General features: G+C 33.9%; 10 non-coding genes across 10 annotated transcripts; 2 read left to right on the top strand and 8 right to left on the bottom strand.

Annotated features, from left to right (window-relative positions):
- The first annotated feature begins 1,378 nt into the window (after window positions 1-1,378).
- On the top strand, window positions 1,379-1,450 carry TRNAQ-CUG (transfer RNA glutamine (anticodon CUG)). Its single transcript has one exon. It is a non-coding gene; the product is annotated as a tRNA-Gln (tRNA).
- An 826-nt stretch (window positions 1,451-2,276) lies between these two features.
- On the bottom strand, window positions 2,277-2,348 carry TRNAQ-UUG (transfer RNA glutamine (anticodon UUG)). Its single transcript has one exon. It is a non-coding gene; the product is annotated as a tRNA-Gln (tRNA).
- Window positions 2,349-4,796: 2,448 nt separating this feature from the next.
- TRNAQ-UUG (transfer RNA glutamine (anticodon UUG)) lies at window positions 4,797-4,868 on the bottom strand. Its single transcript has one exon. It is a non-coding gene; the product is annotated as a tRNA-Gln (tRNA).
- A 2,448-nt stretch (window positions 4,869-7,316) lies between these two features.
- Window positions 7,317-7,388, bottom strand: TRNAQ-UUG (transfer RNA glutamine (anticodon UUG)). The gene has a single exon. It is a non-coding gene; the product is annotated as a tRNA-Gln (tRNA).
- A 2,448-nt stretch (window positions 7,389-9,836) lies between these two features.
- TRNAQ-UUG (transfer RNA glutamine (anticodon UUG)) lies at window positions 9,837-9,908 on the bottom strand. The gene has a single exon. It is a non-coding gene; the product is annotated as a tRNA-Gln (tRNA).
- A 2,448-nt stretch (window positions 9,909-12,356) lies between these two features.
- TRNAQ-UUG (transfer RNA glutamine (anticodon UUG)) lies at window positions 12,357-12,428 on the bottom strand. The gene has a single exon. It is a non-coding gene; the product is annotated as a tRNA-Gln (tRNA).
- Window positions 12,429-14,876: 2,448 nt separating this feature from the next.
- TRNAQ-UUG (transfer RNA glutamine (anticodon UUG)) lies at window positions 14,877-14,948 on the bottom strand. Its single transcript has one exon. It is a non-coding gene; the product is annotated as a tRNA-Gln (tRNA).
- A 2,458-nt stretch (window positions 14,949-17,406) lies between these two features.
- TRNAQ-UUG (transfer RNA glutamine (anticodon UUG)) lies at window positions 17,407-17,478 on the bottom strand. The gene has a single exon. It is a non-coding gene; the product is annotated as a tRNA-Gln (tRNA).
- A 1,550-nt stretch (window positions 17,479-19,028) lies between these two features.
- On the top strand, window positions 19,029-19,100 carry TRNAQ-CUG (transfer RNA glutamine (anticodon CUG)). The gene has a single exon. It is a non-coding gene; the product is annotated as a tRNA-Gln (tRNA).
- Window positions 19,101-19,926: 826 nt separating this feature from the next.
- TRNAQ-UUG (transfer RNA glutamine (anticodon UUG)) lies at window positions 19,927-19,998 on the bottom strand. Its single transcript has one exon. It is a non-coding gene; the product is annotated as a tRNA-Gln (tRNA).
- Between the last annotated feature and the right edge of the window lie 1,667 nt (window positions 19,999-21,665).

Below are 21,665 nucleotides of genomic sequence, written 5' to 3'. Positions count from 1 at the left end.
TCTGTTGAACAGTACTTTTTATGTGAGATTAGATTTTGCAATAAAATATAAGATTCCCCCGTGAATGCAATCTCTTCTCTCAAAATGAAAAGCTCAACCTGGTACAGGTGGTTTGATGGTATCATGCTTAGCACTCTAGACTCTGAAAACCGGGATCTGAGTACAAATCACAGTGGGACTTATCTAAACTTTACGATTTTCTTTTCCATTCAGTTCTTAGAATTATTAATTGGAAAAACATCTCATTTACTTATAAACTTGTACATATCCACTTTACACGTATGTATCTCCCTATATCTTGCTATATGTCTCTGTATATTTATAGGACAACATAAACACATACATTATAAAAATGCATATAATTAGTAGAGGTGAAAATAATGAAAAGTTGTTGCCTCTCCACATTTGAAACATGAGCTTCTTCTCCTTACTCTTCTATATGTCATGAAATTGAGATACTCACTTTTTACTCAATTTTGATCTAACAATATAGTTGATTTATACAAAGCATATCATATGATTTGTGAATAATCTTAAAAGAGAAAATTAGATCAGTACCTGTGAGGCCTCCAAGCAAAAGCTTATGTTTCACGATTGCAGATCGACTGTTGAAAATCAGCATGAAAAACGTTTTATTTCACAATTTCCATACTAATATACAAAAAACATTTGTACTATCTGAATGATACCGTCATTGTGGTTCTCTAGGTTTGATTTAAGAACACTTCTCTTTCAAAATGTGCTAAATTCGCCTTATCAATAGCGCAGAAAGCTTCAAAAAGGGATGCTGGGAATCAGGCCTCTGAAATGCATTTCAGAAAAACAGGATAGGATTTCTTAATGCCACACTATTTTGTGTAGGAATGTGATGTAAACGTATTATAATGTTTGTATTTCTGTAACTTGTTCAAGCTGATGGACGTTTTGAAAGGAATCAATAATTGTCTCTTTCAACCTACTGGTGTTGGATTTGAGCTATCAATAAACAAAGATGACAGAAATGGAAAAGGTCAAGAGTAATAAAATAGTACCCCCAAGATTTGGACTGGTACCTTTGCATGCAAAGTTTAACGTGCCAATCATTGCTCTTTGGCGCAGCCCATGTGAGAGACAAAGAAATGGGTGTATTAGTTTGGAAATGTAAAATGTTTTAATATGTTACAGTCAAAGATGATGATTATGATATAACTTGCCTATCCTGATAAACGTTTGCATACTTAACACTGTTATGGAGAATGTATCTGAACAGAATCAAATCACATTATAGCTCTTTACACTATGAGCATTCAACAGAGATATCGTTTCATCAATGTAAGAAATGCCCCCGCACTAATGCGCTCTCTTTTGTCTCAATGGAAAAATGACTCATGCATGGGAGGGTTCCATGGTGTAATGGTTAGCACTCTGGACTCTGAATCCAGCGATCCGAGTTCAAATCTCGGTGGGACCTGCTTGAATTATGAGATTTACTATTTCACCCATTTCTTAGAATTTGGTCTTGGAAAAACATAACGTCAATGTTTTATACTGATACTTATCAACGTATAAGTATGCATCTATGTATACATAGCTATATCCGTCTAGATAGCGATAAGACTATATAAAGAAATCAATTATTCATAAACATATGTATTGAAGCTGAAAACTAAAAACTGTTGTTTCCCATCCACAATTTAAACGTTAGGTTCATTTCCTCTCTCATCTATATGACCAGTAATGAGATAGTTAATTTTTGCTGATTTCTTATATGACAACATGCTTGACTTACACAGTGCATTTAATTGTGAATTTCTTTGAAAGAGAAATTCAGATTATTACCTTTGACACGTCTTTCGAAAGATTTTACCTTATGGTTATGGATTTACTTTAGAAAATCAGAGTGTAAATATATGTGTGTCTGAATTTCACGATTGTTATTCAAAACGTCATATCTTCTGTCCCCATAATACACAATTTGATTCCTCAAGTTTTGTTTTAATGAAGGATTTCCAATTAAAAAGTTCCATCTTCCCCTTATCAATAACAGTAATATTTAAGAAAGTAATATCTTGCATCAGCCCCCTGTGATGAGTTTGAGAAAACAGAGTCAGCTCGCAAAATGTCTCATTATTTTGAGCCATTTAATTTCCATGTTTTCTAAAAGTTCTATCATTTGCTCACATCGAATAGACTTTCAGAATACAATCAATAAATTAATGTTTCACTCTACCCGTGTTAGATTTGTGATATTTATGAATACACTTGACAGAAAAAGATTTGATCAACAGTCATGAAAGTGGTCCCACCGAGATTTGAACTCGGATCCTTGGATTCAAAGTCCAAAGTGCTAACCATTACACCATGGAACCTCCCTTGTGACAAGGGAGCAAATTGCTGCAGCAATGTGAACATTTCAAAGTTTTTAATGTTCTACAGTCAAAGACCAACAGAATGTTATTACTTTTCTATTCTGTTCAACTTTTGCATATTGAACTATGTTAGGGAAGGATGTTGCCCAGAGGACTCAAGTAACGCTATCACTCTGTTGAACAGTACTTTTTATGTGAGATTAGATTTTGCAATAAAATATAAGATTCCCCCGTGAATGCAATCTCTTCTCTCAAAATGAAAAGCTCAACCTGGTACAGGTGGTTTGATGGTATCATGCTTAGCACTCTAGACTCTGAAAACCGGGATCTGAGTACAAATCACAGTGGGACTTATCTAAACTTTACGATTTTCTTTTCCATTCAGTTCTTAGAATTATTAATTGGAAAAACATCTCATTTACTTATAAACTTATACATATCCACTTTACACGTATGTATCTCCCTATATCTTGCTATATGTCTCTGTATATTTATAGGACAACATAAACACATACATTATAAAAATGCATATAATTAGTAGAGGTGAAAATAATGAAAAGTTGTTGCCTCTCCACATTTGAAACATGAGCTTCTTCTCCTTACTCTTCTATATGTCATGAAATTGAGATACTCACTTTTTACTCAATTTTGATCTAACAATATAGTTGATTTATACAAAGCATATCATATGATTTGTGAATAATCTTAAAAGAGAAAATTAGATCAGTACCTGTGAGGCCTCCAAGCAAAAGCTTATGTTTTACGATTGCAGATCGACTGTTGAAAATCAGCATGAAAAACGTTTTATTTCACAATTTCCATACTAATATACAAAAAACATTTGTACTATCTGAATGATACCGTCATTGTGGTTCTCTAGGTTTGATTTAAGAACACTTCTCTTTCAAAATGTGCTAAATTCGCCTTATCAATAGCGCAGAAAGCTTCAAAAAGGGATGCTGCGAATCAGGCCTCTGAAATGCATTTCAGAAAAACAGGATAGGATTTCTTAATGCCACACTATTTTGTGTAGGAATGTGATGTAAACGTATTATAATGTTTGTATTTCTGTAACTTGTTCAAGCTGATGGACGTTTTGAAAGGAATCAATAATTGTCTCTTTCAACCTACTGGTGTTGGATTTGAGCTATCAATAAACAAAGATGACAGAAATGGAAAAGGTCAAGAGTAATAAAATAGTACCCCCAAGATTTGGACTGGTACCTTTGCATGCAAAGTCCAAAGTGCCAATCATTGCTCTTTGGCGCAGCCCATGTGAGAGACAAAGAAATGGGTGTATTAGTTTGGAAATGTAAAATGTTTTAATATGATACAGTCAAAGATGATCATTATGATATAACTTGCCTATCTTGATAAACGTGTGCATATTTAACACTGTTATGGAGAATGTATCTGAACAGAATCAAATCACATTATAGCTCTTTACACTATGAGCATTCAACAGAGATATCCTTTCATCAATGTAAGAAATGCCCCCGCACTAATGCGCTCTCCTTTGTCTCAATGGAAAAATGATTCATGTATGGGAGGGTTCCATGGTCTAATGGTTAGCATCCTGGACTCTGAATCCAGCGATCCGAGTTCAAATCTCGGTGGGACCTACTTGAATTATGAGATTTACTATTTCACCCATTTCTTAGAATTTGGTCTTGGAAAAACATAACGTCAATGTTTTATACTGATACTTATCAACGTATAAGTATGCATCTATGTATACATAGCTATATCCGTCTAGATAGCGATAAGACTATATAATGAAATCAATTATTCATAAACATATGTATTGAAGCTGAAAACTAAAAACTGTTGTTTCCCATCCACAATTTAAACGTTAGGTTCATTTCCTCTCTCATCTATATGACCAGTAATGAGATAGTTAATTTTTGCTGATTTCTTATATGACAACATGCTTGACTTACACAGTGCATTTAATTGTGAATTTCTTTGAAAGAGAAATTCAGATTATTACCTTTGACACGTCTTTCGAAAGATTTTACCTTATGGTTATGAATTTACTTTAGAAAATCAGAGTGTAAATATATGTGTGTCTGAATTTCACGATTGTTATTCAAAACGTCATATCTTCTGTCCCCATAATACACAATTTGATTCCTCAAGTTTTGTTTTAATGAAGGATTTCCAATTAAAAAGTTCCATCTTCCCCTTATCAATAACAGTAAGATTTAAGAAAGTAATATCTTGCATCAGCCCCCTGTGATGAGTTTGAGAAAACAGAGTCAGCTCGCAAAATGTCTCATTATTTTGAGCCATTTAATTTCCATGTTTTCTAAAAGTTCTATCATTTGCTCACATCGAATAGACTTTCAGAATACAATCAATAAATTAATGTTTCACTCTACCCGTGCTAGATTTGTGATATTTATGAATACACTTGACAGAAAAAGATTTGATCAACAGTCATGAAAGTGGTCCCACCGAAATTTGAACTCGGATCCTTGGATTCAAAGTCCAAAGTGCTAACCATTACACCATGGAACCTCCCATGTGACAAGGGAGCAAATTGCTGCAGCAATGTGAACATTTCAAAGTTTTTAATGTTCTACAGTCAAAGACCAACAGAATGTTATTACTTTTCTATTCTGTTCAACTTTTGCATATTGAACTATGTTAGGGAAGGATGTTGCCCAGAGGACTCAAGTAACGCTATCACCTTGTTGAACAGTACTTTTTATGTGAGATACGATTTTGCAATAAAAGATAAGATTCCCCCGTGAATGCAATCTCTTCTCTCAAAATGAAAAGCTCAACCTGGTACAGGTGGGTTGATGGTATCATGCTTAGCACTCTAGACTCTGAAAACCGGGATCTGAGTACAAATCACAGTGGGACTTATCTAAACTTTACGATTTTCTTTTCCATTCAGTTCTTAGAATTATTAATTGGAAAAACATCTCATTTACTTATAAACTTGTACATATCCACTTTACACGTATGTATCTCCCTATATCTTGCTATATGTCTCTGTATATTTATAGGACAACATAAACACATACATTATAAAAATGCATATAATTAGTAGAGGTGAAAATAATGAAAAGTTGTTGCCTCTCCACATTTGAAACATGAGCTTCTTCTCCTTACTCTTCTATATGTCATGAAATTGAGATACTCACTTTTTACTCAATTTTGATCTAACAATATAGTTGATTTATACAAAGCATATCATATGATTTGTGAATAATCTTAAAAGAGAAAATTAGATCAGTACCTGTGAGGCCTCCAAGCAAAAGCTTATGTTTCACGATTGCAGATCGACTGTTGAAAATCAGCATGAAAAACGTTTTATTTCACAATTTCCATACTAATATACAAAAAACATTTGTACTATCTGAATGATACCGTCATTGTGGTTCTCTAGGTTTGATTTAAGAACACTTCTCTTTCAAAATGTGCTAAATTCGCCTTATCAATAGCGCAGAAAGCTTCAAAAAGGGATGCTGGGAATCAGGCCTCTGAAATGCATTTCAGAAAAACAGGATAGGATTTCTTAATGCCACACTATTTTGTGTAGGAATGTGATGTAAACGTATTATAATGTTTGTATTTCTGTAACTTGTTCAAGCTGATGGACGTTTTGAAAGGAATCAATAATTGTCTCTTTCAACCTACTGGTGTTGGATTTGAGCTATCAATAAACAAAGATGACAGAAATGGAAAAGGTCAAGAGTAATAAAATAGTACCCCCAAGATTTGGACTGGTACCTTTGCATGCAAAGTCCAAAGTGCCAATCATTGCTCTTTGGCGCAGCCCATGTGAGAGACAAAGAAATGGGTGTATTAGTTTGGAAATGTAAAATGTTTTAATATGATACAGTCAAAGATGATCATTATGATATAACTTGCCTATCTTGATAAACGTGTGCATATTTAACACTGTTATGGAGAATGTATCTGAACAGAATCAAATCACATTATAGCTCTTTACACTATGAGCATTCAACAGAGATATCCTTTCATCAATGTAAGAAATGCCCCCGGACTAATGCGCTCTCTTTTGTCTCAATGGAAAAATGACTCATGTATGGGAGGGTTCCATGGTCTAATGGTTAGCATCCTGGACTCTGAATCCAGCGATCCGAGTTCAAATCTCGGTGGGACCTACTTGAATTATGAGATTTACTATTTCACCCATTTCTTAGAATTTGGACTTGGAAAAACATAACGTCAATGTTTTATACTGATATTTATCAACGTATAAGTATGCATCTATGTATACATAGCTATATCCGTCTAGATAGCGATAAGACTATATACAGAAATCAATTATTCATAAACATATGTATTGAAGCTGAAAACTAAAAACTGTTGTTTCCCATCCACAATTTAAACGTTAGGTTCATTTCCTCTCTCATCTATATGACCAGTAATGAGATAGTTAATTTTTGCTGATTTCTTATATGACAACATGCTTGACTTACACAGTGCATTTAATTGTGAATTTCTTTGAAAGAGAAATTCAGATTATTACCTTTGACACGTCTTTCGAAAGATTTTACTTTATGGTTATGGATTTACTTTAGAAAATCAGAGTGTAAATATATGTGTGTCTGAATTTCACGATTGTTATTCAAAACGTCATATCTTCTGTCCCCATAATACACAATTTGATTCCTCAAGTTTTGTTTTAATGAAGGATTTCCAATTAAAAAGTTCCATCTTCCCCTTATCAATAACAGTAAGATTTAAGAAAGTAATATCTTGCATCAGCCCCCTGTGATGAGTTTGAGAAAACAGAGTCAGCTCGCAAAATGTCTCATTATTTTGAGCCATTTAATTTCCATGTTTTCTAAAAGTTCTATCATTTGCTCACATCAAATAGACTTTCAGAATACAATCAATAAATTAATGTTTCACTCTACCCGTGTTAGATTTGTGATATTTATGAATACACTTGACAGAAAAAGATTTGATCAACAGTCATGAAAGTGGTCCCACCGAGATTTGAACTCAGATCCTTGGATTCAAAGTCCAAAGTGCTAACCATTACACCATGGAACCTCCCATGTGACAAGGGAGCAAATTGCTGCAGCAATGTGAACATTTCAAAGTTTTTAATGTTCTACAGTCAAAGACCAACAGAATGTTATTACTTTTCTATTCTGTTCAACTTTTGCATATTGAACTATGTTAGGGAAGGATGTTGCCCAGAGGACTCAAGTAACGCTATCACTCTGTTGAACAGTACTTTTTATGTGAGATACGATTTTGCAATAAAATATAAGATTCCCCCGTGAATGCAATCTCTTCTCTCAAAATGAAAAGCTCAACCTGGTACAGGTGGTTTGATGGTATCATGCTTAGCACTCTAGACTCTGAAAACCGGGATCTGAGTACAAATCACAGTGGGACTTATCTAAACTTTACGATTTTCTTTTCCATTCAGTTCTTAGAATTATTAATTGGAAAAACATCTCATTTACTTATAAACTTGTACATATCCACTTTACACGTATGTATCTCCCTATATCTTGCTATATGTCTCTGTATATTTATAGGACAACATAAACACATACATTATAAAAATGCATATAATTAGTGGAGGTGAAAATAATGAAAAGTTGTTGCCTCTCCACATTTGAAACATGAGCTTCTTCTCCTTACTCTTCTATATGTCATGAAATTGAGATACTCACTTTTTACTCAATTTTGATCTAACAATATAGTTGATTTATACAAAGCATATCATATGATTTGTGAATAATCTTAAAAGAGAAAATTAGATCAGTACCTGTGAGGCCTCCAAGCAAAAGCTTATGTTTCACGATTGCAGATCGACTGTTGAAAATCAGCATGAAAAACGTTTTATTTCACAATTTCCATACTAATATACAAAAAACATTTGTACTATCTGAATGATACCGTCATTGTGGTTCTCTAGGTTTGATTTAAGAACACTTCTCTTTCAAAATGTGCTAAATTCGCCTTATCAATAGCGCAGAAAGCTTCAAAAAGGGATGCTGGGAATCAGGCCTCTGAAATGCATTTCAGAAAAACAGGATAGGATTTCTTAATGCCACACTATTTTGTGTAGGAATGTGATGTAAACGTATTATAATGTTTGTATTTCTGTAACTTGTTCAAGCTGATGGACGTTTTGAAAGGAATCAATAATTGTCTCTTTCAACCTACTGGTGTTGGATTTGAGCTATCAATAAACAAAGATGACAGAAATGGAAAAGGTCAAGAGTAATAAAATAGTACCCCCAAGATTTGGACTGGTACCTTTGCATGCAAAGTCCAAAGTGCCAATCATTGCTCTTTGGCGCAGCCCATGTGAGAGACAAAGAAATGGGTGTATTAGTTTGGAAATGTAAAATGTTTTAATATGATACAGTCAAAGATGATCATTATGATATAACTTGCCTATCTTGATAAACGTGTGCATATTTAACACTGTTATGGAGAATGTATCTGAACAGAATCAAATCACATTATAGCTCTTTACACTATGAGCATTCAACAGAGATATCCTTTCATCAATGTAAGAAATGCCCCCGCACTAATGCGCTCTCTTTTGTCTCAATGGAAAAATGACTCATGTATGGGAGGGTTCCATGGTCTAATGGTTAGCATCCTGGACTCTGAATCCAGCGATCCGAGTTCAAATCTCGGTGGGACCTACTTGAATTATGAGATTTACTATTTCACCCATTTCTTAGAATTTGGACTTGGAAAAACATAACGTCAATGTTTTATACTGATATTTATCAACGTATAAGTATGCATCTATGTATACATAGCTATATCCGTCTAGATAGCGATAAGACTATATACAGAAATCAATTATTCATAAACATATGTATTGAAGCTGAAAACTAAAAACTGTTGTTTCCCATCCACAATTTAAACGTTAGGTTCATTTCCTCTCTCATCTATATGACCAGTAATGAGATAGTTAATTTTTGCTGATTTCTTATATGACAACATGCTTGACTTACACAGTGCATTTAATTGTGAATTTCTTTGAAAGAGAAATTCAGATTATTACCTTTGACACGTCTTTCGAAAGATTTTACTTTATGGTTATGGATTTACTTTAGAAAATCAGAGTGTAAATATATGTGTGTCTGAATTTCACGATTGTTATTCAAAACGTCATATCTTCTGTCCCCATAATACACAATTTGATTCCTCAAGTTTTGTTTTAATGAAGGATTTCCAATTAAAAAGTTCCATCTTCCCCTTATCAATAACAGTAAGATTTAAGAAAGTAATATCTTGCATCAGCCCCCTGTGATGAGTTTGAGAAAACAGAGTCAGCTCGCAAAATGTCTCATTATTTTGAGCCATTTAATTTCCATGTTTTCTAAAAGTTCTATCATTTGCTCACATCAAATAGACTTTCAGAATACAATCAATAAATTAATGTTTCACTCTACCCGTGTTAGATTTGTGATATTTATGAATACACTTGACAGAAAAAGATTTGATCAACAGTCATGAAAGTGGTCCCACCGAGATTTGAACTCAGATCCTTGGATTCAAAGTCCAAAGTGCTAACCATTACACCACGGAACCTCCCATGTGACAAGGGAGCAAATTGCTGCAGCAATGTGAACATTTCAAAGTTTTTAATGTTCTACAGTCAAAGACCAACAGAATGTTATTACTTTTCTATTCTGTTCTACTTTTGCATATTGAACTATGTTAGGGAAGGATGTTGCCCAGAGGACTCAAGTAATGCTATCACTCTGTTGAACAGTACTTTTTATGTGAGATACGATTTTGCAATAAAATATAAGATTCCCCCGTGAATGCAATCTCTTCTCTCAAAATGAAAAGCTCAACCTGGTACAGGTGGTTTGATGGTATCATGCTTAGCACTCTAGACTCTGAAAACCGGGATCTGAGTACAAATCACAGTGGGACTTATCTAAACTTTACGATTTTCTTTTCCATTCAGTTCTTAGAATTATTAATTGGAAAAACATCTCATTTACTTATAAACTTGTACATATCCACTTTACACGTATGTATCTCCCTATATCTTGCTATATGTCTCTGTATATTTATAGGACAACATAAACACATACATTATAAAAATGCATATAATTAGTGGAGGTGAAAATAATGAAAAGTTGTTGCCTCTCCACATTTGAAACATGAGCTTCTTCTCCTTACTCTTCTATATGTCATGAAATTGAGATACTCACTTTTTACTCAATTTTGATCTAACAATATAGTTGATTTATACAAAGCATATCATATGATTTGTGAATAATCTTAAAAGAGAAAATTAGATCAGTACCTGTGAGGCCTCCAAGCAAAAGCTTATGTTTCACGATTGCAGATCGACTGTTGAAAATCAGCATGAAAAACGTTTTATTTCACAATTTCCATACTAATATACAAAAAACATTTGTACTATCTGAATGATACCGTCATTGTGGTTCTCTAGGTTTGATTTAAGAACACTTCTCTTTCAAAATTTGCTAAATTCGCCTTATCAATAGCGCAGAAAGCTTGAAAAAGGGATGCTGGGAATCAGGCCTCTGAAATGCATTTCAGAAAAACAGGATAGGATTTCCTAATGCCACACTATTTTGTGTAGGAATGTGATGTAAACGTATTATAATGTTTGTATTTCTGTAACTTGTTCAAGCTGATGGACGTTTTGAAAGGAATCAATAATTGTCTCTTTCAACCTACTGGTGTTGGATTTGAGCTATCAATAAACAAAGATGACAGAAATGGAAAAGGTCAAGAGTAATAAAATAGTACCCCCAAGATTTGGACTGGTACCTTTGCATGCAAAGTCCAAAGTGCCAATCATTGCTCTTTGGCGCAGCCCATGTGAGAGACAAAGAAATGGGTGTATTAGTTTGGAAATGTAAAATGTTTTAATATGATACAGTCAAAGATGATCATTATGATATAACTTGCCTATCTTGATAAACGTGTGCATATTTAACACTGTTATGGAGAATATATCTGAACAGAATCAAATCACATTATAGCTCTTTACACTATGAGCATTCAACAGAGATATCCTTTCATCAATGTAAGAAATGCCCCCGCACTAATGCGCTCTCTTTTGTCTCAATGGAAAAATGACTCATGTATGGGAGGGTTCCATGGTCTAATGGTTAGCATCCTGGACTCTGAATCCAGCGATCCGAGTTCAAATCTCGGTGGGACCTACTTGAATTATGAGATTTACTATTTCACCCATTTCTTAGAATTTGGACTTGGAAAAACATAACGTCAATGTTTTATACTGATATTTATCAACGTATAAGTATGCATCTATGTATACATAGCTATATCCGTCTAGATAGCGATAAGACTATATACAGAAATCAATTATTCATAAACATATGTATTGAAGCTGAAAACTAAAAACTGTTGTTTCCCATCCACAATTTAAACGTTAGGTTCATTTCCTCTCTCATCTGTATGACCAGTAATGAGATAGTTAATTTTTGCTGATTTCTTATATGACAACATGCTTGAATTACACAGTGCATTTAATTGTGAATTTCTTTGAAAGAGAAATTCAGATTATTACCTTTGACACGTCTTTCGAAAGATTTTACTTTATGGTTATGGATTTACTTTAGAAAATCAGAGTGTAAATATATGTGTGTCTGAATTTCATGATTGTTATTCAAAACGTCATATCTTCTGTCCCCATAATACACAATTTGATTCCTCAAGTTTTGTTTTAATGAAGGATTTCCAATTAAAAAGTTCCATCTTCCCCTTATCAATAACAGTAAGATTTAAGAAAGTAATATCTTGCATCAGCCCCCTGTGATGAGTTTGAGAAAACAGAGTCAGCTCGCAAAATGTCTCATTATTTTGAGCCATTTAATTTCCATGTTTTCTAAAAGTTCTATCATTTGCTCACATCGAATAGACTTTCAGAATACAATCAAAAAATTAATGTTTCACTCTACCCGTGTTAGATTTGTGATATTTATGAATACACTTGACAGAAAAAGATTTGATCAACAGTCATGAAAGTTGTCCCACCGAGATTTGAACTCGGATCCATGGATTCAAAGTCCAAAGTGCTAACCATTACACCATGGAACCTCCCATGTGACAAGGGAGCAAATTGCTGCAGCAATGTGAACATTTCAAAGTTTTTAATGTTCTACAGTCAAAGACCAACAGAATGTTATTACTTTTCTATTCTGTTCAACTTTTGCATATTGAACTATGTTAGGGAAGGATGTTGCCCAGAGGACTCAAGTAACGCTATCACTCTGTTGAACAGTACTTTTTATGTGAGATACGATTTTGCAATAAAATATAAGATTCCCCCGTGAATGCAATCTCTTCTCTCAAAATGAAAAGCTCAACCTGGTACAGGTGGTTTGATGGTATCATGCTTAGCACTCTAGACTCTGAAAACCGGGATCTGAGTACAAATCACAGTGGGACTTATCTAAACTTTACGATTTTCTTTTCCATTCAGTTCTTAGAATTATTAATTGGAAAAACATCTCATTTACTTATAAACTTGTACATATCCACTTTACACGTATGTATCTCCCTATATCTTGCTATATGTCTCTGTATATTTATAGGACAACATAAACACATACATTATAAAAATGCATATAATTAGTGGAGGTGAAAATAATGAAAAGTTGTTGCCTCTCCACATTTGAAACATGAGCTTCTTCTCCTTACTCTTCTATATGTCATGAAATTGAGATACTCACTTTTTACTCAATTTTGATCTAACAATATAGTTGATTTATACAAAGCATATCATATGATTTGTGAATAATCTAAAAAGAGAAAATTAGATCAGTACCTGTGAGGCCTCCAAGCAAAAGCTTATGTTTCACGATTGCAGATCGACTGTTGAAAATCAGCATGAAAAACATTTTATTTCACAATTTCCATACTAATATACAAAAAACATTTGTACTATCTGAATGATACCGTCATTGTGGTTCTCTAGGTTTGATTTAAGAACACTTCTCTTTCAAAATGTGCTAAATTCGCCTTATCAATAGCGCAGAAAGCTTCAAAAAGGGATGCTGGGAAACAGGCCTCTGAAATGCATTTCAGAAAAACAGGATAGGATTTCTTAATGCCACACTATTTTGTGTAGGAATGTGATGTAAACGTATTATAATGTTTGTATTTCTGTAACTTGTTCAAGCTGATGGACGTTTTGAAAGGAATCAATAATTGTCTCTTTCAACCTACTGGTGTTGGATTTGAGCTATCAATAAACAAAGATGACAGAAATGGAAAAGGTCAAGAGTAATAAAATAGTACCCCCAAGATTTGGACTGGTACCTTTGCATGCAAAGTCCAAAGTGCCAATCATTGCTCTTTGGCGCAGCCCATGTGAGAGACAAAGAAATGGGTGTATTAGTTTGGAAATGTAAAATGTTTTAATATGATACAGTCAAAGATGATCATTATGATATAACTTGCCTATCTTGATAAACGTGTGCATATTTAACACTGTTATGGAGAATGTATCTGAACAGAATCAAATCACATTATAGCTCTTTACACTATGAGCATTCAACAGAGATATCCTTTCATCAATGTAAGAAATGCCCCCGCACTAATGCGCTCTCTTTTGTCTCAATGGAAAAATGACTCATGTATGGGAGGGTTCCATGGTCTAATGGGTAGCATCCTGGACTCTGAATCCAGCGATCCGAGTTCAAATCTCGGTGGGACCTACTTGAATTATGAGATTTACTATTTCACCCATTTCTTAGAATTTGGACTTGGAAAAACATAACGTCAATGTTTTATACTGATATTTATCAACGTATAAGTATGCATCTATGTATACATAGCTATATCCGTCTAGATAGCGATAAGACTATATACAGAAATCAATTATTCATAAACATATGTATTGAAGCTGAAAACTAAAAACTGTTGTTTCCCATCCACAATTTAAACGTTAGGTTCATTTCCTCTCTCATCTATATGACCAGTAATGAGATAGTTAATTTTTGCTGATTTCTTATATGACAACATGCTTGACTTACACAGTGCATTTAATTGTGAATTTCTTTGAAAGAGAAATTCAGATTATTACCTTTGACACGTCTTTCGAAAGATTTTACTTTATGGTTATGGATTTACTTTAGAAAATCAGAGTGTAAATATATGTGTGTCTGAATTTCACGATTGTTATTCAAAACGTCATATCTTCTGTCCCCATAATACACAATTTGATTCCTCAAGTTTTGTTTTAATGAAGGATTTCCAATTAAAAAGTTCCATCTTCCCCTTATCAATAACAGTAAGATTTAAGAAAGTAATATCTTGCATCAGCCCCCTGTGATGAGTTTGAGAAAACAGAGTCAGCTCGCAAAATGTCTCATTATTTTGAGCCATTTAATTTCCATGTTTTCTAAAAGTTCTATCATTTGCTCACATCAAATAGACTTTCAGAATACAATCAATAAATTAATGTTTCACTCTACCCGTGTTAGATTTGTGATATTTATGAATACACTTGACAGAAAAAGATTTGATCAACAGTCATGAAAGTGGTCCCACCGAGATTTGAACTCAGATCCTTGGATTCAAAGTCCAAAGTGCTAACCATTACACCATGGAACCTCCCATGTGACAAGGGAGCAAATTGCTGCAGCAATGTGAACATTTCAAAGTTTTTAATGTTCTATAGTCAAAGACCAACAGAATGTTATTACTTTTCTATTCTGTTCTACTTTTGCATATTGAACTATGTTAGGGAAGGATGTTGCCCAGAGGACTCAAGTAACGCTATCACTCTGTTGAACAGTACTTTTTATGTGAGATACGATTTTGCAATAAAATATAAGATTCCCCCGTGAATGCAATCTCTTCTCTCAAAATGAAAAGCTCAACCTGGTACAGGTGGTTTGATGGTATCATGCTTAGCACTCTAGACTCTGAAAACCGGGATCTGAGTACAAATCACAGTGGGACTTATCTAAACTTTACGATTTTCTTTTCCATTCAGTTCTTAGAATTATTAATTGGAAAAACATCTCATTTACTTATAAACTTGTACATATCCACTTTACACGTATGTATCTCCCTATATCTTGCTATATGTCTCTGTATATTTATAGGACAACATAAACACATACATTATAAAAATGCATATAATTAGTGGAGGTGAAAATAATGAAAAGTTGTTGCCTCTCCACATTTGAAACATGAGCTTCTTCTCCTTACTCTTCTATATGTCATGAAATTGAGATACTCACTTTTTACTCAATTTTGATACTCAATTTTGATCTAACAATATAGTTGATTTATACAAAGCATATCATATGATTTGTGAATAATCTTAAAAGAGAAAATTAGATCAGTACCTGTGAGGCCTCCAAGCAAAAGCTTATGTTTCACGATTGCAGATCGACTGTTGAAAATCAGCATGAAAAACGTTTTATTTCACAATTTCCATACTAATATACAAAAAACATTTGTACTATCTGAATGATACCGTCATTGTGGTTCTCTAGGTTTGATTTAAGAACACTTCTCTTTCAAAATTTGCTAAATTCGCCTTATCAATAGCGCAGAAAGCTTCAAAAAGGGATGCTGGGAATCAGGCCTCTGAAATGCATTTCAGAAAAACAGGATAGGATTTCTTAATGCCACACTATTTTGTGTAGGAATGTGATGTAAACGTATTATAATGTTTGTATTTCTGTAACTTGTTCAAGCTGATGGACGTTTTGAAAGGAATCAATAATTGTCTCTTTCAACCTACTGGTGTTGGATTTGAGCTATCAATAAACAAAGATGACAGAAATGGAAAAGGTCAAGAGTAATAAAATAGTACCCCCAAGATTTGGACTGGTACCTTTGCATGCAAAGTCCAAAGTGCCAATCATTGCTCTTTGGCGCAGCCCATGTGAGAGACAAAGAAATGGGTGTATTAGTTTGGAAATGTAAAATGTTTTAATATGATACAGTCAAAGATGATCATTATGATATAACTTGCCTATCTTGATAAACGTGTGCATATTTAACACTGTTATGGAGAATATATCTGAACAGAATCAAATCACATTATAGCTCTTTACACTATGAGCATTCAACAGAGATATCCTTTCATCAATGTAAGAAATGCCCCCGCACTAATGCGCTCTCTTTTGTCTCAATGGAAAAATGACTCATGTATGGGAGGGTTCCATGGTCTAATGGTTATCATCCTGGACTCTGAATCCAGCGATCCGAGTTCAAATCTCGGTGGGACCTACTTGAATTATGAGATTTACTATTTCACCCATTTCTTAGAATTTGGACTTGGAAAAACATAACAATGTTTTATACTGATATTTATCAACGTATAAGTATGCATCTATGTATACATAGCTATATCCGTCTAGATAGCGATAAGACTATATACAGAAATCAATTATTCATAAACATATGTATTGAAGCTGAAAACTAAAAACTGTTGTTTCCCATCCACAATTTAAACGTTAGGTTCATTTCCTCTCTCATCTGTATGACCAGTAATGAGATAGTTAATTTTTGCTGATTTCTTATATGACAACATGCTTGAATTACACAGTGCATTTAATTGTGAATTTCTTTGAAAGAGAAATTCAGATTATTACCTTTGACACGTCTTTCGAAAGATTTTACTTTATGGTTATGGATTTACTTTAGAAAATCAGAGTGTAAATATATGTGTGTCTGAATTTCATGATTGTTATTCAAAACGTCATATCTTCTGTCCCCATAATACACAATTTGATTCCTCAAGTTTTGTTTTAATGAAGGATTTCCAATTAAAAAGTTCCATCTTCCCCTTATCAATAACAGTAAGATTTAAGAAAGTAATATCTTGCATCAGCCCCCTGTGATGAGTTTGAGAAAACAGAGTCAGCTCGCAAAATGTCTCATTATTTTGAGCCATTTAATTTCCATGTTTTCTAAAAGTTCTATCATTTGCTCACTTCGAATAGACTTTCAGAATACAATCAATAAATTAATGTTTCACTCTACCCGTGTTAGATTTGTGATATTTATGAATACACTTGACAGAAAAAGATTTGATCAACAGTCATGAAAGTGGTCCCACCGAGATTTGAACTCGGATCCTTGGATTCAAAGTCCAAAGTGCTAACCATTACACCATGGAACCTCCCATGTAACAAGGGAGCAAATTGCTGCAGCAATGTGAACATTTCAAAGTTTTTAATGTTCGACAGTCAAAGACCAACAGAATGTTATTACTTTTCTATTCTGTTCAACTTTTGCATATTGAACTATGTTAGGGAAGGATGTTGCCCAGAGGACTCAAGTAACGCTATCACCTTGTTGAACAGTACTTTTTATGTGAGATACGATTTTGCAATAAAATATAAGATTCCCCCGTGAATGCAATCTCTTCTCTCAAAATGAAAAGCTCAACCTGGTACAGGTGGTTTGATGGTATCATGCTTAGCACTCTAGACTCTGAAAACCGGGATCTGAGTACAAATCACAGTGGGACTTATCTAAACTTTACGATTTTCTTTTCCATTCAGTTCTTAGAATTATTAATTGGAAAAACATCTCATTTACTTATAAACTTGTACATATCCACTTTACACGTATGTATCTCCCTATATCTTGCTATATGTCTCTGTATATTTATAGGACAACATAAACACATACATTATAAAAATGCATATAATTAGTGGAGGTGAAAATAATGAAAAGTTGTTGCCTCTCCACATTTGAAACATGAGCTTCTTCTCCTTACTCTTCTATATGTCATGAAATTGAGATACTCACTTTTTACTCAATTTTGATCTAACAATATAGTTGATTTATACAAAGCATATCATATGATTTGTGAATAATCTTAAAAGAGAAAATTAGATCAGTACCTGTGAGGCCTCCAAGCAAAAGCTTATGTTTCACGATTGCAGATCGACTGTTGAAAATCAGCATGAAAAACGTTTTATTTCACAATTTCCATACTAATATACAAAAAACATTTGTACTATCTGAATGATACCGTCATTGTGGTTCTCTAGGTTTGATTTAAGAACACTTCTCTTTCAAAATGTGCTAAATTCGCCTTATCAATAGCGCAGAAAGCTTCAAAAAAGGATGCTGGGAATCAGGCCTCTGAAATGCATTTCAGAAAAACAGGATAGGATTTCTTAATGCCACACTATTTTGTGTAGGAATGTGATGTAAACGTATTATAATGTTTGTATTTCTGTAACTTGTTCAAGCTGATGGACGTTTTGAAAGGAATCAATAATTGTCTCTTTCAACCTACTGGTGTTGGATTTGAGCTATCAATAAACAAAGATGACAGAAATGGAAAAGGTCAAGAGTAATAAAATAGTACCCCCAAGATTTGGACTGGTACCTTTGCATGCAAAGTTTAACATGCCAATCATTGCTCTTTGGCGCAGCCCATGTGAGAGACAAAGAAATGGGTGTATTAGTTTGGAAATGTAAAATGTTTTAATATGTTACAGTCAAAGATGATGATTATGATATAACTTGCCTATCCTGATAAACGTTTGCATACTTAACACTGTTATGGAGAATGTATCTGAACAGAATCAAATCACATTATAGCTCTTTACACTATGAGCATTCAACAGAGATATCGTTTCATCAATGTAAGAAATGCCCCCGCACTAATGCGCTCTCTTTTGTCTCAATAGAAAAATGACTCATGTATGGGAGGGTTCCATGGTGTAATGGTTAGCACTCTGGACTCTGAATCCAGCGATCCGAGTTCAAATCTCGGTGGGACCTGCTTGAATTATGAGATTTACTATTTCACCCATTTCTTAGAATTTGGTCTTGGAAAAACATAACGTCAATGTTTTATACTGATACTTATCAACGTATAAGTATGCATCTATGTATACATAGCTATATCCGTCTAGATAGCGATAAGACTATATAAAGAAATCAATTATTCATAAACATATGTATTGAAGCTGAAAACTAAAAACTGTTGTTTCCCATCCACAATTTAAACGTTAGGTTCATTTCCTCTCTCATCTATATGACCAGTAATGAGATAGTTAATTTTTGCTGATTTCTTATATGACAACATGCTTGACTTACACAGTGCATTTAATTGTGAATTTCTTTGAAAGAGAAATTCAGATTATTACCTTTGACACGTCTTTCGAAAGATTTTACCTTATGGTTATGGATTTACTTTAGAAAATCAGAGTGTAAATATATGTGTGTCTGAATTTCACGATTGTTATTCAAAACGTCATATCTTCTGTCCCCATAATACACAATTTGATTCCTCAAGTTTTGTTTTAATGAAGGATTTCCAATTAAAAAGTTCCATCTTCCCCTTATCAATAACAGTAATATTTAAGAAAGTAATATCTTGCATCAGCCCCCTGTGATGAGTTTGAGAAAACAGAGTCAGCTCGCAAAATGTCTCATTATTTTGAGCCATTTAATTTCCATGTTTTCTAAAAGTTCTATCATTTGCTCACATCGAATAGACTTTCAGAATACAATCAATAAATTAATGTTTCACTCTATCCGTGTTAGATTTGTGATATTTATGAATACACTTGACAGAAAAAGATTTGATCAACAGTCATGAAAGTGGTCGCACCGAGATTTGAACTCGGATCCTTGGATTCAAAGTCCAAAGTGCTAACCATTACACCATGGAACCTCCCATGTGATAAGGGAGAAAATTGCTGCAGCAATGTGAACATTTCAAAGTTTTTAATGTTCTACAGTCAAAGACCAACAGAATGTTATTACTTTTCTATTCTGTTCAACTTTTGCATATTGAACTATGTTAGGGAAGGATGTTGCCCAGAGGACTCAAGTAACGCTATCACCTTGTTGAACAGTACTTTTTATGTGAGATACGATTTTGCAATAAAATATAAGATTCCCCCGTGAATGCAATCTCTTCTCTCAAAATGAAAAGCTCAACCTGGTACAGGTGGTTTGATGGTATCATGCTTAGCACTCTAGACTCTGAAAACCGGGATCTGAGTACAAATCACAGTGGGACTTATCTAAACTTTACGATTTTCTTTTCCATTCAGTTCTTAGAATTATTAATTGGAAAAACATCTCATTTACTTATAAACTTGTACATATCCACTTTACACGTATGTATCTCCCTATATCTTGCTATATGTCTCTGTATATTTATAGGACAACATAAACACATACATTATAAAAATGCATATAATTAGTGGAGGGGAAAATAATGAAAAGTTGTTGCCTCTCCACATTTGAAACATGAGCTTCTTCTCCTTACTCTTCTATATGTCATGAAATTGAGATACTCACTTTTTACTCAATTTTGATCTAACAATATAGTTGATTTATACAAAGCATATCATATGATTTGTGAATAATCTTAAAAGAGAAAATTAGATCAGTACCTGTGAGGCCTCCAAGCAAAAGCTTATGTTTCACGATTGCAGATCGACTGTTGAAAATCAGCATGAAAAACGTTTTATTTCACAATTTCCATACTAATATACAAAAAACATTTGTACTATCTGAATGATACCGTCATTGTGGTTCTCTAGGTTTGATTTAAGAACACTTCTCTTTCAAAATGTGCTAAATTCGCCTTATCAATAGCGCAGAAAGCTTCAAAAAGGGATGCTGGGAATCAGGCCTCTGAAATGCATTTCAGAAAAACAGGATAGGATTTCTTAATGCCACACTATTTTGTGTAGGAATGTGATGTAAACGTATTATAATGTTTGTATTTCTGTAACTTGTTCAAGCTGATGGACGTTTTGAAAGGAATCAATAATTGTCTCTTTCAACCTACTGGTGTTGGATTTGAGCTATCAATAAACAAAGATGACAGAAATGGAAAAGGTCAAGAGTAATAAAATAGTACCCCCAAGATTTGGACTGGTACCTTTGCATGCAAAGTCCAAAGTGCCAATCATTGCTCTTTGGCGCAGCCCATGTGAGAGACAAAGAAATGGGTGTATTAGTTTGGAAATGTAAAATGTTTTAATATGATACAGTCAAAGATGATCATTATGATATAACTTGCCTATCTTGATAAACGTGTGCATATTTAACACTGTTATGGAGAATGTATCTGAACAGAATCAAATCACATTATAGCTCTTTACACTATGAGCATTCAACAGAGATATCCTTTCATCAATGTAAGAAATGCCCCCGCACTAATGCGCTCTCTTTTGTCTCAATGGAAAAATGACTCATGTATGGGAGGGTTCCATGGTCTAATGGTTATCATCCTGGACTCTGAATCCAGCGATCCGAGATTCAAATCTCGGTGGGACCTACTTGAATTATGAGATTTACTATTTCACCCATTTCTTAGAATTT

Source organism: Lissotriton helveticus, chromosome 4_1 (assembly GCF_964261635.1).
Source record: "Lissotriton helveticus chromosome 4_1, aLisHel1.1, whole genome shotgun sequence".
In the NCBI taxonomy this organism is placed as follows: Eukaryota; Metazoa; Chordata; class Amphibia; order Caudata; family Salamandridae; genus Lissotriton; species Lissotriton helveticus.
This window is presented reverse-complemented; position numbering and strand designations above follow the sequence as displayed.